The sequence below is a fragment of the Dermacentor andersoni genome, chromosome 6, assembly GCF_023375885.2.
Source record: "Dermacentor andersoni chromosome 6, qqDerAnde1_hic_scaffold, whole genome shotgun sequence".
NCBI classification, from domain to species: Eukaryota; Metazoa; Arthropoda; class Arachnida; order Ixodida; family Ixodidae; genus Dermacentor; species Dermacentor andersoni.
Window position 1 is genome coordinate 20,865,070 of NC_092819.1, and position 15,472 is coordinate 20,880,541.

The following is a 15,472-nucleotide window of genomic DNA, read 5'->3' on the forward strand; positions in this document are numbered from 1 at the left end:
CTAAATTTCACCATGATGAGGTTTTTCTAGATCGGTGAAGTCCCACCGAATGCGCACCGGAATGATTTAAAACCAGCTAGGGCAGCATGAAGATGATACAGAGGCTATAGCTACGGTGCTGCAGCATTGGTCGCGTGATGTTCGATGCGACATGAAGGAAGCGTGGGAAAGGCTTGATGGACATGGAATGTTTGTCACATAGAATTGAGAACAATTTCGAGGAAGCGTGACGATGACTTGATTCCGTGGAACACTTGTCAAGTGAATTTCGGCGTTATATGGAGCAAGTGTGGTCAAAGCTTGCTAATTCAGCGGGAGAAATCACTTGGGGGAATGGGGACTATCTCGGTATAGAGTGGCAACGGCGCGTAATGAGACGTGCATAGATATATAAGATTGATGTATAATATGATGCTCGTATATATAGATTGAGTGATAAAGATTGATTAATTGATTGATCGATTGATTGATTGATTGATTGATTGATTGATTGATTGATTGATTGATTGATTGATTGATTGATTGATTGATTGACCGATCGATCGATCGATCGATCGATCTTAATGCAGGTAGGGACCTCGGATCCGGATCATGAGACTGAAATAATCAGAAGAATAAGAATGGGCTGGGGTGCGTTTGGCAGGCATTCTCAGATCATGAACAGCAGGGTGCCATTTTCCCTCAAGAGAAAAGTGTATAACAGCTGTGTCTTACCAGTACCCACCTACGGGGCAGAAACCTGGAGGCTTACGAAAAGGATTCTACTTAAATTGAGGACGACGCAACGAGCTATGGAAAGAATGATGAGTGTAGCGTTATGAGATAAGAAGAGAGCAGATCGGGTGAGGCAACAAACGCGAGTTAATGACATCTTAGTTGAAATCAAGAAAAATAAATGGGCATAGGCAGGACATGTAATGAGGAGGGAAGATAACCGATGGTCATTAAGGGTTACGGACTGGATTCCAAGGGAAGGGAAGCGTAGCAGGGGGCAGCAGAAAGTTAGGTGGGCGGCTGAGATTAAGAAGTTTGCAGGGACAACATGGCCCCAATTAGCACATGACCGGGGTAGTTGGAGAGGTATTGGGGGGGGGGGGGGGGCGTTGCCCTGCACTGGGCGTAGTCAGGCAGATGATGATCAGCCAGGTTAATTGATTGGTTGATATTTATTTATTTATTTATTTATTTATTTGTTTATTTAGTTGAGACATACTGCCAATCCGAACGGGGATTTTAGCAGGGAGGGCATACATATAATTCATATTGCACACGTGTAAAATAGATGAACATGCAACAACAGAAGGCTTTTCTTGCGCGTACAATAATTTAACAAGCACATATGGTATAATTATGTCTAATGAATGAAGCATTTATGCAGTAGTCACAAAGCGTGCCATAATTTAAAAACAAAACAAATAACACAGTGAATGAATAGGTAGAACAGGATTTAAGCAGCTTCTTTAAACAAAGAAAACAATAAGGTTAGAACTTTGTAAAATAGTTTATATTTGGGAAAGACGTAGGTAGCTTTCAGGTAGTGGCAGGAAATAATCTTGGTTATTGCGAGTGCTTATATATGTAGGCAGGCTATTTCATTACCTTATCGCCTGTGGAAAAAAGGAAAGCTTGGAGCAATTAGTTTTGAACCGGTATTTCTGAAGAGATTGGGGGTGTTTCTGACGTGAGGGTCTAGTTTCTGAGTTGGAAAGGTATTTGGTGCTATCAGTACGAAACGTATTGTGAAAAAGTTGAAACATCATTTTCTGGCTTGCGTGTTTAGCACGTTTACGGAGGGTTAGTATTCCAGCTTTTTCCATTAGTTTGGAGGGGGAATCAGATATGCGGTATTTGTTAAAAATAAGCCTTACTGCTTTTCTTTGCACGCTCTCTTGTTTATTAAGTTGTTTGTACATGGGAACCAACATTAGCATACTCGAGTACTGGTCTAACAAATGATTTATAGGCAATAAGCTTTGTTGAGTGCGGTGCTGAATGGAGGCGCCTTTCCAGGAAGAATAGACGTTGTATTGCAGATGATGTTACATGATTTACGTGTGTCTAGCACATCAAGTCATGTGATATGTCTTAGTCCAACATACTTGTGTTACTTAACTGGGGTTAGTCAGTTGCTGACAGTGTAAGAAAATTCTGATATAAAGTTGTTTCTGGTTATTCTAAATAAAGCTGATTTACCTATATTTAATGTCATTTGCGACTCCATGCTCCATTGCAATATTGATTTTCGATCGTTTTCGAGCGTTAGATGGTCCTTGAGACAGTTAATTTTTTTTTATATTCTATGCAATCGTCGGCAAAAAGCCTAATGTTAGTCTTAACGGAGGCGGGTAGATCATTAAGAAAAATAAGAAATAAAATTGGAGCCAGGCCACTACCCTGAGGCACACCTGATGTAACTTAGGTTATTTCAGATTTTTGGTAATTAATTTCGACAAATTGTGTAGGGTTTGTTAGGTAAGCACTGATCAGTCGCTAATTGGTCCTTTACCGAATATTGATTCAATTTTGATAGCTAGTTTTTTATGGGATACCCGATTTAATGCTTTGGAGAAGTCAAGTAGAATTACATATCTGTTTCTGGTTGTGAATGGCTTGTGAATGGTTGATTGAGTTACTGTACAAATACCTTTGCGGAAACCATGGTGTTTTTCTTCGGCGTAGGTAGTAATGTGTTTAAGGATGATGTGCTCAAGCAACGTACATATAGTGCTAGTTAGTGAAATAGGACGGAAATTAGAAGGGTCAGTTTTGTTACTTCTTTTGTAAATTGGGATTACCATAGCCATTTTCCATTCGCTTGGGAGAGAATATGTTGTGAATGGTCTGTTAAATGTTAAAAATAAGTATTTGGCCATCCATTCCCCATACCGCGTTAAGAATTCATTTGGTATTTCGTCAGGTCCAGCTTTTCGTTTTGTACTCTATTTTTAGCAATAAATTTAGGATTCCTGCCTCGTTTAGGGATATAACTATTATATCCGAACTATGTGAGTGAACATAGCATGGGATCATGTCGTCATTGGTGAAAATAGCTTTAAAATAGTCGCTCATAAAATTTGCTCTTTCTTTACTTTCTTCTCGAGACGTAATATTGTGATATTGGCTTTTAGGCATAAGATAATTCCAAAATTTTGTGGTGAATTTTAAAGGAAATTAGTTAAAGGCTGCGAAATCATTCTATCTCTCTAATGAGTAAGAGATAGGCGAGTTTGAAAGTTAGGTTTCTTTTATTAACAACGTCTTAAGTCGTTTTACTTTGCGTTTGGCGTGTATAATTTCGCGGTTTATCCAAAGGTTGTATTTTTTTTCATTTTTTTTTATTTTAGTAAGGATGTAACTCTGGATAGAAAAGAATACGTTGTGTGTAAACCTCTGCCAGAGCAATTCAATGTTTGAACAAATGAGGATTATATATATATATATATATATATATATATATATATATATATATATATATATATATATATATATATATATATATATATATATATATATAAAAGATAAGATACATGCAAGGTGTGTAATCATTATTTTATTGGCAATTTCGTTTCCGCAACTTGCTCCTTCACCCGGGATGCATTTTTACGCTTGTTGCTGTCAGAAACGGATACTCATTAGCACATCGGGTCGCGCACATTGCTATGCATATTGTGAGCTTCATTCATTGCGATTCATTTTGTAGCATTACAGAGCTTCCGTGCAGGATGCATACTACTGATGGCCGTAGTGCGTGATTTACTTTGGCAGCTACAGATAGCGAAAAGCGCCACATATTACGAACGTTCACTCGTCCGTCTTCATTAAACTGATGATATTTCCTGATGACAAGTTAAATGATAAACTACATAATATTCGTTTAGGAATATCCCTGCTTAATTAGTTCCTGATCTATTTAGGAATAGATCAGGAACGCAGTTTTTCTGCTTCTAAGAATGTATTGCAGCCTGCTTGCATCAGTAGAACTCAATGCGGGCTGGCTTGTTGGTAACCGTTCATAATTAAGATCAGAGTTTCAGCAGGCAAAAACTAAGATGGCAAGGTTGCTGGCTCGACGGTAAGGAAATGTACCGTATTTGTTCGAATATAGGACGACCTTTTTTTTTAGAATATGTCACCCAAAATGAGCTATCGACCTATGTTCGTGACCGAAGAATCTCGACCTATATTCGTGAACAAAGTTAGCACAAGTACCGAGCTAACGTAGCTCCTCCGTAACACCGGCTGTAAAGCCAGTCGGGAGATCATCGAGACTGGCTTTAAGAAACCCAACACATTGCATGGCACTGAGGACGACGTCATTTGGGGCAGCCGAGGACGCCTGCGAGGCATCTGATGAGGACAACTTCTCTGGTACCTTCGACGAGGATGCAGCTTGTGGCATCGATTAGCGAGATTCAGTAGCCGAGCTTACATTAAGTACATGTATGTCATGTTCAAAGGTTTTCATTTTTCGAACAAGATCGAGGTTGGTCTATGTTCCAATCACATTCTTTTTTTTTTCTCTAGGCAAGTTCAATGTATGCGTATCGACGTATATTAGTGTCAGATATATTTTGGAGTAAACACGGTACTCTTGCAGGATGACTTGCTGTATGCGTATCTTCAAGCCGTAACACCCTCACATTAACTTGATGTTATTGATTTATCTTGTTATTGCAAATATTCTCCTGAAATCTGTCGCAGACCATTCCACAAGTTAAATTGTTGACGTATACGTGTGGTTCCGCTATTGAGCATTTCATTACAAGAATGCAACACTCCCTGAAGCGGTGGTGTAAATAAATAAATAAATAAATAAATAAATAAACATGTAAGTGCCACACTTCAATATGCCCCTTGACGTCACACCAGCTGCACCCGGTAAACTCACCGAATGGAGGACTAGATCGACATCGCGGCAAACCTAGCACTGCTCAAACCCATCCGCCTATACTTGACAATCTTGTTAGCACTTTCTATTTACGAAGACAGGAGCTTCTAGAGTACTACTTATTCTAAACTGCGATGTACAAGAACCCATTTCATACCGCTACCTTAAATACCGACAGAGGCGCTATTTCACGGCGCAACGCAGAGTCCATGCATCGTCATGGTCGTAAGAACGTCCCGATACGGCGTTCCGTGTTGTCCACTTCTCTACTCTTGTGTCCTGTCTGCACGCCTCACTTCTTTTTTGCATAATACTCAAGGTACATGTCACAACGTACCATTAAAGCAGTCTCTAAAATAGTCATTGTGTCCTCCTAGTGCTCTTGTTACGGAACTACGCAATTGTTCTTGAGATTTGTTAACTGTCTTCAGTGTTGTGCATTCTTCTTGTGTTTTTAGTATTGCTTGCCCTGCAAAGTATAGTAGTCGGCGCCAATAAAATCACAAAGCGCTCCTTTACTAACATACCAACAAAAAAAAAAAAAAGAAAATCGGCCGATCCCACTTTTATATGGGAATCGACTTCCTCACTTTTTTGTCTCAGCTGGTATAATGAGAAATGGGTAATACGCTTGTGTTAACTCCGCAATACCCCGGTAGCCAGACCGACATACGGAGTTGGTAGTGGGACTTATTTTCATATGTCCTGACAGTATTACATACACTGTGCAACGATATTACAACAATAGGGCGCATCTTTGCGCGCATTGCGATGCCTGCGCATGTGAGTCGCACCCTTAAACGGTGATATAAAATTACCTTCTCCAGAAAAACAGCAGAATGGGTTGAAATGTTTTGTTTGAGTTGTTTGTGTTAAAAATAGGTAATAACTAAATGAAAGAGCTGGAAATGCAGGCGAATATTTGCACTTTCAAAGACAACTTAAACTTTAATGTTTAATGTACGGCTCTTACTTTTCTTGACATTCCTTTGTTACTGCCGCTGACTCTGCCTTGTGTCAAACTGCTGGCTAATATCATATTATGCTTAACTGTAAGCACTGCGGACCAGTAAACCCAGATTATTAGTTTCTTTAATTGAAATTTTGTACGCTGCTCTCGGTGCAGTCCGTCCACGACGTACGATTTGCACGAACGGTCCAGGGCGTCACAGTCATAATCCCGAGACACTAGAAGACGTATTCTGCATCAGTCACTGTACCCATAGGCAGCTGATACTCTATTGGATTGTCTCGGTTTGTTTTCCTGGCCCTATAAAGGTATTAAGGGCACTATAACCTTTTATCTTAACGGGTTCATCGTTTTAGACATATCGCAAGCCCCTCCCGCCTTGTGCACTGGTATAAACGAACATTTCCTCGTTATTCCTCACAGTGACTTGTCATATCTATTCTATGCGGCTCCTTAATCGAAGTACGAAGATACAGGCCGTTGGATGAGGCAGCAAGTCTGACCACAGACGATCGAGTATCGAACGTTCGAGAGATCTAAGTCGACGTGCATTCTCCATCGGACGAACAGAAAACCAGAGAATTAGGACACATGTCCCCATATTTTTCACGCAAGTCGAAAGATAAGAGAATCTGCTGGGGAATTTTATCAAAAGGGTTTTCTTAAAGGTCATAGACTTGCTGTAGTTAAATGGACTTTCGTCTTTTAACCAATTTAAAGGATTAACAAAACTGTGTTTCACGCCATTAGCTAGCACAAGCACTTAGCGTGCATCCGCCAGCCTTCCACAGCTCTTTAAAAGATTAAAAGCTCAGCACTTTAGCGGAAGAAACACACTTGTTACCGAAGTAAACAGTGACAACGCTAAGAGGAAGTAAAGATATGAACGTGCGTAAAGGTCAGGACAAAGCCTAAGGAAAAGAGTCCCCAACAAACTATCCGTGAAAGTGAACGCAAACGTTGAGACGACATGTCGGTGAGGCTTGAGGATGAAAGCAAAGTAATGGCCATCGGCTTCCTGCTATGTGTAATCAGAAGCCATTCTTTTGACAAGCCTGGACTCCGATTTATCTTCTGCAGAGGTGAAGGCCTCAAGCAGGTTGCCCTAAACTTAAAAGGACCACCTAGAAAGGAGCTCGTTAAAAGCTCGCGAGAACACTCCAGGCGATAATAAAACAAAATATTCTCAAAGGCAAAAATAAACACGGAAATCCATTCTTGTCCTCTGAGTAATCCTTCTGTCGAAAGGACAGTTGCTTCGTGCTGATGTATCTCTGAGGAAATAGATCCATTTTAATCGCAAGAACAACTGAAAGCAATATTTTTTTGAGCTGAATATACAAATTTTAAGAAATCGAAGAAGAATGGTCCCTTCAAACAGATATTGCCGCCCTCATAGGCCGTACTAGATAACATGCCAAACAAAAATAATTGTTTCTTTAATTGAATAATCTTTCCCTTATTTCTGCTTTGCCTTTTCTTCCTCTTCATTAGTTTCTCTTGGCCTCCTTTTCCTCTCCTTCTTGCTTGCTGAAGGAAGCGAGCAGGGCTTTCGGTCTTCTTACTCGCTGAATACCTTTCCCCTTTCCCTTCCCTGCCCGTTCCGACCTTACTTAATCTTTTTGTTTTTTACCTAGCTTCCTAAGGATGCCAAGAGGCCATCGATCCCACATTTTTGGGCGTTTGCCTTCAATAGGTTCAACAGGAAGCAAATTGCCTCTCTTTGCAAACCACGTTAAACTGGCTGAATTTCACAGCACTTTTCAGAGTAAAAAATTCTAGGGTCATGGCCACATCTCTCACTGGCTCAAAAGAAAAAGAAGAAATTCGCGTGCTACTTCAGTTTCTAAATGCACAAGTCTGACCGACCCTTTGTATATAGATGTGCATATTTTTTTTGCGTGAGCGAGGCCCTTTAATCACTCCTCTTTCACTTTCCTTACCCCTAGCACAAGGTAGCGAACCGCAAACTGGCCTGGTTGACTTCCCTGGGATTCCTCTTCCTGCTTTCTCATTAAACAGTTTATTCGGGCAAAAAGGATTCGTCACTTTGCTATCTCTACTAACACATCTGATCGCCTGAAACCACGATCGATTGCGGTGCGAAAACTTGAGCTTTCTCTCTACGTTTCTGCGTCTCCGTGTCCCAAACTGCGTGCAAGGGCTTATAGCTACGGAGACGCTGCAACAGCAGACGATATGCATCGGCAGGAACCGGAAAAGCAGATGAAGCTTTTGTTTACTACCGTGTCGGAGCTTCCAGTCGGATGTATTCGCAGCATTTAAGAATGCCCGTGCGTTTGTGCCTAGGTGCAGGCAACACGTTCAGGTGCTCGCCTTCTTTGTACACGCTTCCTAGAAGGGAATTATTTCGTTCAAATTACAGCAGAGCCTCGTTGGTACGGTTTTTAGGGGGTCAAAATAAAGTATTACCCGGGTAAACGCAACATATACTGTTCGCGGCCGAAGTGGTGAAAAAAAAGAAAAAGAAAAAAAGAACTACTTTCACGCACAATATTGCTTGAAATTGAATAGGAAGCCAACAAACTATTAAACTTACAATTCTGCGGTTCTACGTGCCAGAACCACGATTCGATTACGAAGCACGCAGTAGTGACTGACTACATACTAATCTTGACCACCTGGGGTTCGTTAACGTGCACTTAAATCAAAGTACACGAACGTTTTTCAACTTCACCCGCTCCATCGAAATGTGGCCGACGCATCAGCGTTTGAACCAGCGGGCTCGAGCCCAGCAGCGCAACACCATATAGCTACCAGGGTGGCTTACAAAATATTGAACATTCCCTCATTAAAGCTCGTTATTACTGCCTGGTCGCTATACTTACCGTTTGAAGCACAAGAAAAAAATTCTCCCGTGGTCCTAGTTTTATATCGCATTAAATGAAGCCCCTGACTTCCATTTAACGTTCGCCTGCTCGTATACATCTTGGATAATAATTCGGTATCTATTCGATCACTCACAACCCTTTTACAATGTACACGCAGCTTTGTACACTGATGCAACGGCGCAATGTATCAAAGGTCAATAATAACAAATAGGCAGGTGCAGATGCGTACGTGTGCTCTTGTAAACACTGAAGCATGCAAGTGCTATAGAAGGTACTCCGTGCGGAAAAAGAAAGAGGTGACAGTTGCAGAATTTTTGTGCTAATCTTTCAAAAAAATCTCTTTAGCTGCTGGTCAAATAGTGGTCGCATTTCGCTTAAACAAGACAGGACGACTATTCGAAAAAACAACAACTTAATTCTGAACGAAAAGAAGGGCGCGCAACGCGGAAGTTCTCAGGAAGTGCAGCCAACCGTTTATTTAACGTTCAGTGAGCATGTCCTGGCGACCTTTAAAGAGTAATTATCACCGCTGGAAATAGTAGGAAGCAGGGAGAATTGCGTGCGGTGACGGTTAGGTGGAATGACTAATTGGCGAAGCAGGAGTAAAAGAAAAATTATTTTAATCAGCTGAATTCCTAAAGGGCCTGGAGACATAAGTGTGCGGTCATGCAGAATGCTCAGTGAACATAAAAAAAGAAAGCCATCAATGCTGGGGCAGAGAGCAGATATTTTTTATCCAGCGAGATCTCACATCGTTAATTTTAATAGGCTCACTTAATGCCAGTTGCGAAGAGCAATAAGCGCTTGAATACAGCGTGATGCGCTAGTCCAGTCGTACGCGCTTGAGCGACCTTTTCCTCGCCGGAAGTAGGATCAAAAGAAAAGAAAGAAAAAAGACAGAAGTGTGATTTCCTCCTCAAAAATCAACCCCATAAGAACAAGCTTGGCATTTTATTTATTTTCTTATCTTCAGTGCCTGTTCGATGTAAATTAGGATGTTCTTTAAATGTTATTTTGTGCTCTTTTCTTTCTTCAGAACAGAATAACGTGACGAATCAATATTTTGAGCTGCAGTGGAAGAGGATTACAGCGATGTACTCAAAGGAAACAAACATTTCCGGAGCGTCACAGACATTTGAATATGGAAGCTGTATATACTTTCTAATCACATATCAAAATCAGTCACCCCAGGGTGCCAGGAAGAGCGTTCCAGTCGGAAGTTTTCCACGACAACAATGTGTTTTAATACAACGGTCTCTGCAAAAAATCAATTTAAGACAGTTTCTTGCGTCGCTGCATTGCACGTTGCTCTCGCCTGCTCATCGAGCTTCATGACATTAGTTTTATCCAGAGCATCATGCCGTACCACATGGACATAAAGCTCGTCTTTAAAATGAGTGGAGGTCAGGTTAGATTAAGCGTCTTCTGAAGACAGAATTCTCAAAAGTGATGTCCAGAGAACCTTGGAAGCCTATCTCAACACAAAGTCGCGTTGTCCAGTGACCGTGTCTTTCCCGCCACAAGCAGCCTCAATTCCTTTAAGAGGAAGCTTTAGCTCCGGCCTAACTGCGACAAGGCCTATTCAAATACATGTAAAACGCAGAAACGCTTTTCTGAGATAACCCCCGGACCGATGTTAAAGAAATTTGTTGCATTTGAGAGACAAAGGTAAATTCTAGTGACTGTTCGAAGCGGAACTTATATTTAGGGCTTCAATTATGTTAAAAGAATTTTCTAAAATTCGGAAGTCCGAGAAAATGGAAGCATGAAGTTTACAATATAATAGCTCTTCATCAAGAACATATATCGCGATTCTGTAAACGGCATCCATTAGATCATTAAAAGCAGACAAATTTCAATTAGTTACGCTCAGTAGAAAGGTTATGCAAAAGATGTATTTTTATATTACAAAATGTTTTGAGATTCATGTGTAACATATCAATTTTGTACGTTTTAGATGTATTATTACATGCGATTCCCATAATTGCGATATAATTTTTCATTGCTGAGTTACCAAGTTATAAACTTGATAGTTTCGTTTTCTGAAAATGTGCGATTTTTGCCAATATTTATTAAAGGATTTACAAAGTAAATCGGAAATTCAAAACAAACAGACACTAGATATTAAGTTTTTCTTTTAAATGCAACAAACCTCGTCAAATTTGTTACAGTGGTTGCCGAGAAAAACGAGTTCTCCTTTTGCATGTATTTAGATAGGAGCACCCGAGCTAAAGCTCTCTCTTAAGCTAAGCGACTGGCTTCCACTGACGCCCTCTGGACGTCTTTCGCGTCGTCAGAAACGCCTCGCTTCTTCTCTGTGCCCTAGCGGACAACACCGCACATAGCTCTGTCGCCGCGACATCCATTTGCGGAACATTTCCTTAAAGTCATGCGGCGAGCAGAGTAAAGTCGCTAAGCCGGCACAATCAGGCTTTGACGTACTGTTCTTGCGACGCTATTCTGTCGTAACGTATTTAGTGCAACGAATAAAAAGAAATAACAAAGTAGAAAGCTGGAAAACATTACCCGAGCTACACGCACTACAAAGGAGCGAACGGTGCGTTACGTTGTCGCTTAAGCAACGGCAAACCTTCATATTCCGATGCGAGCTACGACGGACACGTCGACGGCTCCGCAGTTTTCGCGTCGTGGAAATACAGAAGAACGGCGTGCTCGTCCTGGCTTTCGCTTACTCGCCGCATCGTTTGCATAATTGTTCGAGTGCCCTGGAGGTGATTACCTCGACAAAGACTCGACTTGCTAGAAAGCACGTTCCCGCAATAATTTTCTTCTTCTCATCTCGTCTCGCGATGGTCGCAACAGAGGTGCCCTGCACTAAGGCCGCGAATTACGAAGTCAGCCTCGCTAAAATTCTTCAGCATTCTGAAAGCTAGTGCATTTATGACGGCTTTCTTGACAATATAGTACTGTACAAACGAGTAAACGGGAAGTTTGTCCTTCTTTTTGGCGGGGCCACACAAACCGCATTGAAAAAAGATGTCTTAGCACGGAAACTGCCAGATGACGAACAGGAATAATTTAGAGGTAATTTGCTGAAGGTCCCGCACGCTCTGCGCCGGCCCATTTGGAGGCTCCTTTCGTTCCTGCTTTCCATGTGAGCAGTATAGATTCCACTGTGTTGCACAGTTTTAGTGAAAACGAGGACAGGCTCCAAGAACGGCCCAACGACGCGTGACCCAGCTCTTCGCGTGCCAGCCGTGCTAGTCCCCATTTTCCTCACCAGGCTATGCCGTTCCACAGAGGATGTGCCTTGCGATCTGCTCTTACACTCATATGTATTCATAGGAAGCGAAGAAGAGTGTTAATTCATAAAAGCGTTAGTTGCCCTATCCACTTTAATTTTGTTTCTGCTTAAGCAAAGCCGAGTGTAGAAAGTTAAGGCTGTGGATGAAATATGCAAACTTTCATTTAGTTGCTACGAGTGAAATTATTTCTTTCGTGAAAATTGGACCGCTCAATCAGACTACAGCAAATTTTTGAACAAGGAGGCAAATAGTTTATTGTTGTATCCTTGTCACGCACGCGTAAGAAAGAGAGAGAGGGACAGAGAAGGATCGTGAAGAAATTTGCCCTGGCCCCCAACATACAATATAGTGCGCGGCTTGTCAATGCACGATGCTGCTAATGTGTAGCTTAATGAATACAGAAACGCAGTAAAACGTAATTCAATGTGGCGATAAGCTGCGCATATGCGACAATCTTGATCTGTTCCTTTGTTACTACCGTCATATTGATCAAATATCCCGATAAAGAGAAGAGGGATATTGAGCCGCATTATACTGACAAAGACTTGTAAGTCTTGTGTGAGCAAGCCAAGTATCGCCCTCTCAAAGGAATATTGTTTCACATGTATCGTAGTGTTCAAGCTGTAGCGGTTGTTTTGTTTTGCAGTGAAGCTGTTAACCTCTAGTTGGTCGGGATTTTCCATGTCCGCGTGCGCGATACTCAAAAAAAAAAAAAAAATGTGGGCCAATCCTGACGACAGTACAAAGAAGAGGGAAGTGAACATTGTGCTGCTTCTCCAAGAAGCATCACATGGCGTCATCAGGTGACATGATTACTTGACAAAAACGTCATCACGTTCCGTCACGTTTGAAGGGATGACGTCACCAGATTACGTAATCATGCGATATTGTCACGTAAAGATGCCGTGATTCTCGTATATTCGAATTACAATCCTAAGCGACCATGTCTTCAGTTTGACTGTAAGCCATACTTTACGAATGTTCTGACGCTATTCACGTTGAGAAATTCCAGTAGTTAATTATGAAATTGCGCTTGGCGGAGGGCCTAGGAGAATGAGGACGTATGCTGCACTTCCACACACGAGCGTGTGCGCATGACGTGCGTGTGCACACAATGTATCTGCCTTTGATTCGTGAACGCTCTGCCCATTGCATCTGTCGCACAGCGTGTGCGGCGACCGTAATCGACATTACGGCAAACAGTGTCCAAAAACCGCACCTCCCATTTGCTGTCGCAGCCGCTCAGACAGACTCTAAGCGGCAGCTGCAAAAGGGCTCTGCTTTGAGTTTCCGCGTAACAGAAATATATTTTCTCGTATATTAAAGTTACAGTCCCAAGCTATCACGTCTGCAGCTTGTGCGCAAATCGTACTTTACAAATTCTCCGACGCGATTTACTTTGGAAAATTGAATCAGTTAAATAAGAAACTTGCGCTTGGCGGAGGGCCTAGAGGAACGAGCAGGTATGCCGCACTTCCACACACGTGCGTGCGCGCCTAACGTACGTCGCTTGTGGTGGTGGCGCTTGTCTAAGTTCGCCTAACGTCGGTCGTGCTTGTGTAACGTTGGCAGCAGCTTCGCTGTGCATCCACTTTCACAGGGTGGAATGGAGGCGAGTTTCTTCTTGTTTTTGTTGATGTTTAGCACGCTTGTTTACAGCCACCAAGCTCGTATACAGTCTCCTTCTTGAATAAAAATTGAATTGACAGTCACCGCTGTCTTGTCTTTGCCTTCTTCACGGGCCATGTTATCGCATTGTTTTGAAAATGAGGCAACATCTACTCACCCAACTTTCAATACTATTGCTTGATACTGCTGTAGGAGGAGGAAAGGAGGAGGAAATAAAGAGAGCAGGCAAGGATGTTAACCAGAAATGCGTCTGGTTGGCTACCTTACTCTTGAGATGGGAGAGAGGGAATACAAAGATGCGGTGGAGGGAGGGGAGAGGGAGGAAAGCTGCGGTGAGTTCGTGCACGCACACGGAGGGCCTGAGTGAGTTCACATAGGCCAGTCAACCTCAAGAAAAACAAAAGTGCCTTCACAGCTTTGTGGGCCGACGAGCGATGGGGACGGTCTTCAAGCAGCAGCTGCAGAGACAACAGCCGATCGTGGTACTGCTGTAGATGCTGCAGATACTACTGCTACTGATAGTTGATAGATACAAAGTGCTATATGCTTACATGCTAGCACTTTGAAATGGTACAACGACCCACATGCGTATCAAAACTGTATCATGTGTTAAAAGCGCCACTGGTACGTTATTCATAAGCAGGAGTTAGCGCTCTGAGGACGAGTTGATTACGACCAGTGGACAACACGCTGACTCCCAATCTTTTATGTATGTATTCGCGAAGAGGTTCATTAAAAGAAATTGCTCCTTTCCTTTTTTCAGCAAATTTCTAGTGTCGTTTGCCTGCACAGACCACAAGTGCAAGTGAATGAGTAGAAGGCGTAACACGATGGAGTACGCACTCCAATACAATACCTTTGTTTGCTGTCTTCTTCTCAACTTGGCTTTGTTGCTGTACTTATCTCATGCTATCCATTTGCCGTTTAGAAAAACTTCAAATGAAATGAAGGAAAGCAATTTTTCTCTTCGGGATGGTAATTAGTTCTTCTAGCGGAAGCTTTCCATTCTTACTGCTTCAAATTTTTGCTGATAGGGCCCTAATCGGACAAGAAGTGAGAATCAGTACGTGCTCGGCATTGAACCGCTTTAATGTCAACAACGTTGTTTTGCAAATTCAAAGAGCTCATTGAATTCAAACAAGAAATTGATAGGAAAAGTTCTTTTTCTGGCATTCACTCTTTTTTAGACTTTTCTACCGCCTGCGAACTGCATACAATGACCGCAAAAAAAATGCACACATGCTTGGCATTAACATACATTTGGCATGTTAATTTGGCATATTAAGTAGGCATAACTTGGCATATCAGAATGCGTTAATGCATGCTTGGCATGAAAGTGTAGCGGTTGAAATCAAGAGAGCACGCTGCTTCGAAGACGGGAGAGGTTGAATGTTTGAACTTATGCAGCCTGCTAAATTATTACGTAGAGCACGGCCTATTTGTTGCCGAGCATGATTACTCCATCATTCGGTCCATTTAATTGGGTGCCGAGTTCAAACAGAAAATTTCTCGGAATGTCATTGACGGGAAAGAAAGAAAGAGAAAACACACACACACACACACACACGCACACGCACACACACACACACACACACACACACACACACACACACACACACACACACACACACACACACACACACACAGAGAGAGAGAGAGAGAGAGAGAGAAAAGAAAGAGAGACAGACAGATCTCAATCAAAAGCTTGAGGTGTTTCTTTAGCTTTCTCCCTGGCTTGCTTCTTAACGTGTTGTGCGAGAAATATGTTATATATAGTAATCACATAAATGGTCCAGACACGGAGAGTCAAGAATTTACAAACTAACGCTATAATCCAAGAGTATAACTAAACCGACACTAGAACCCT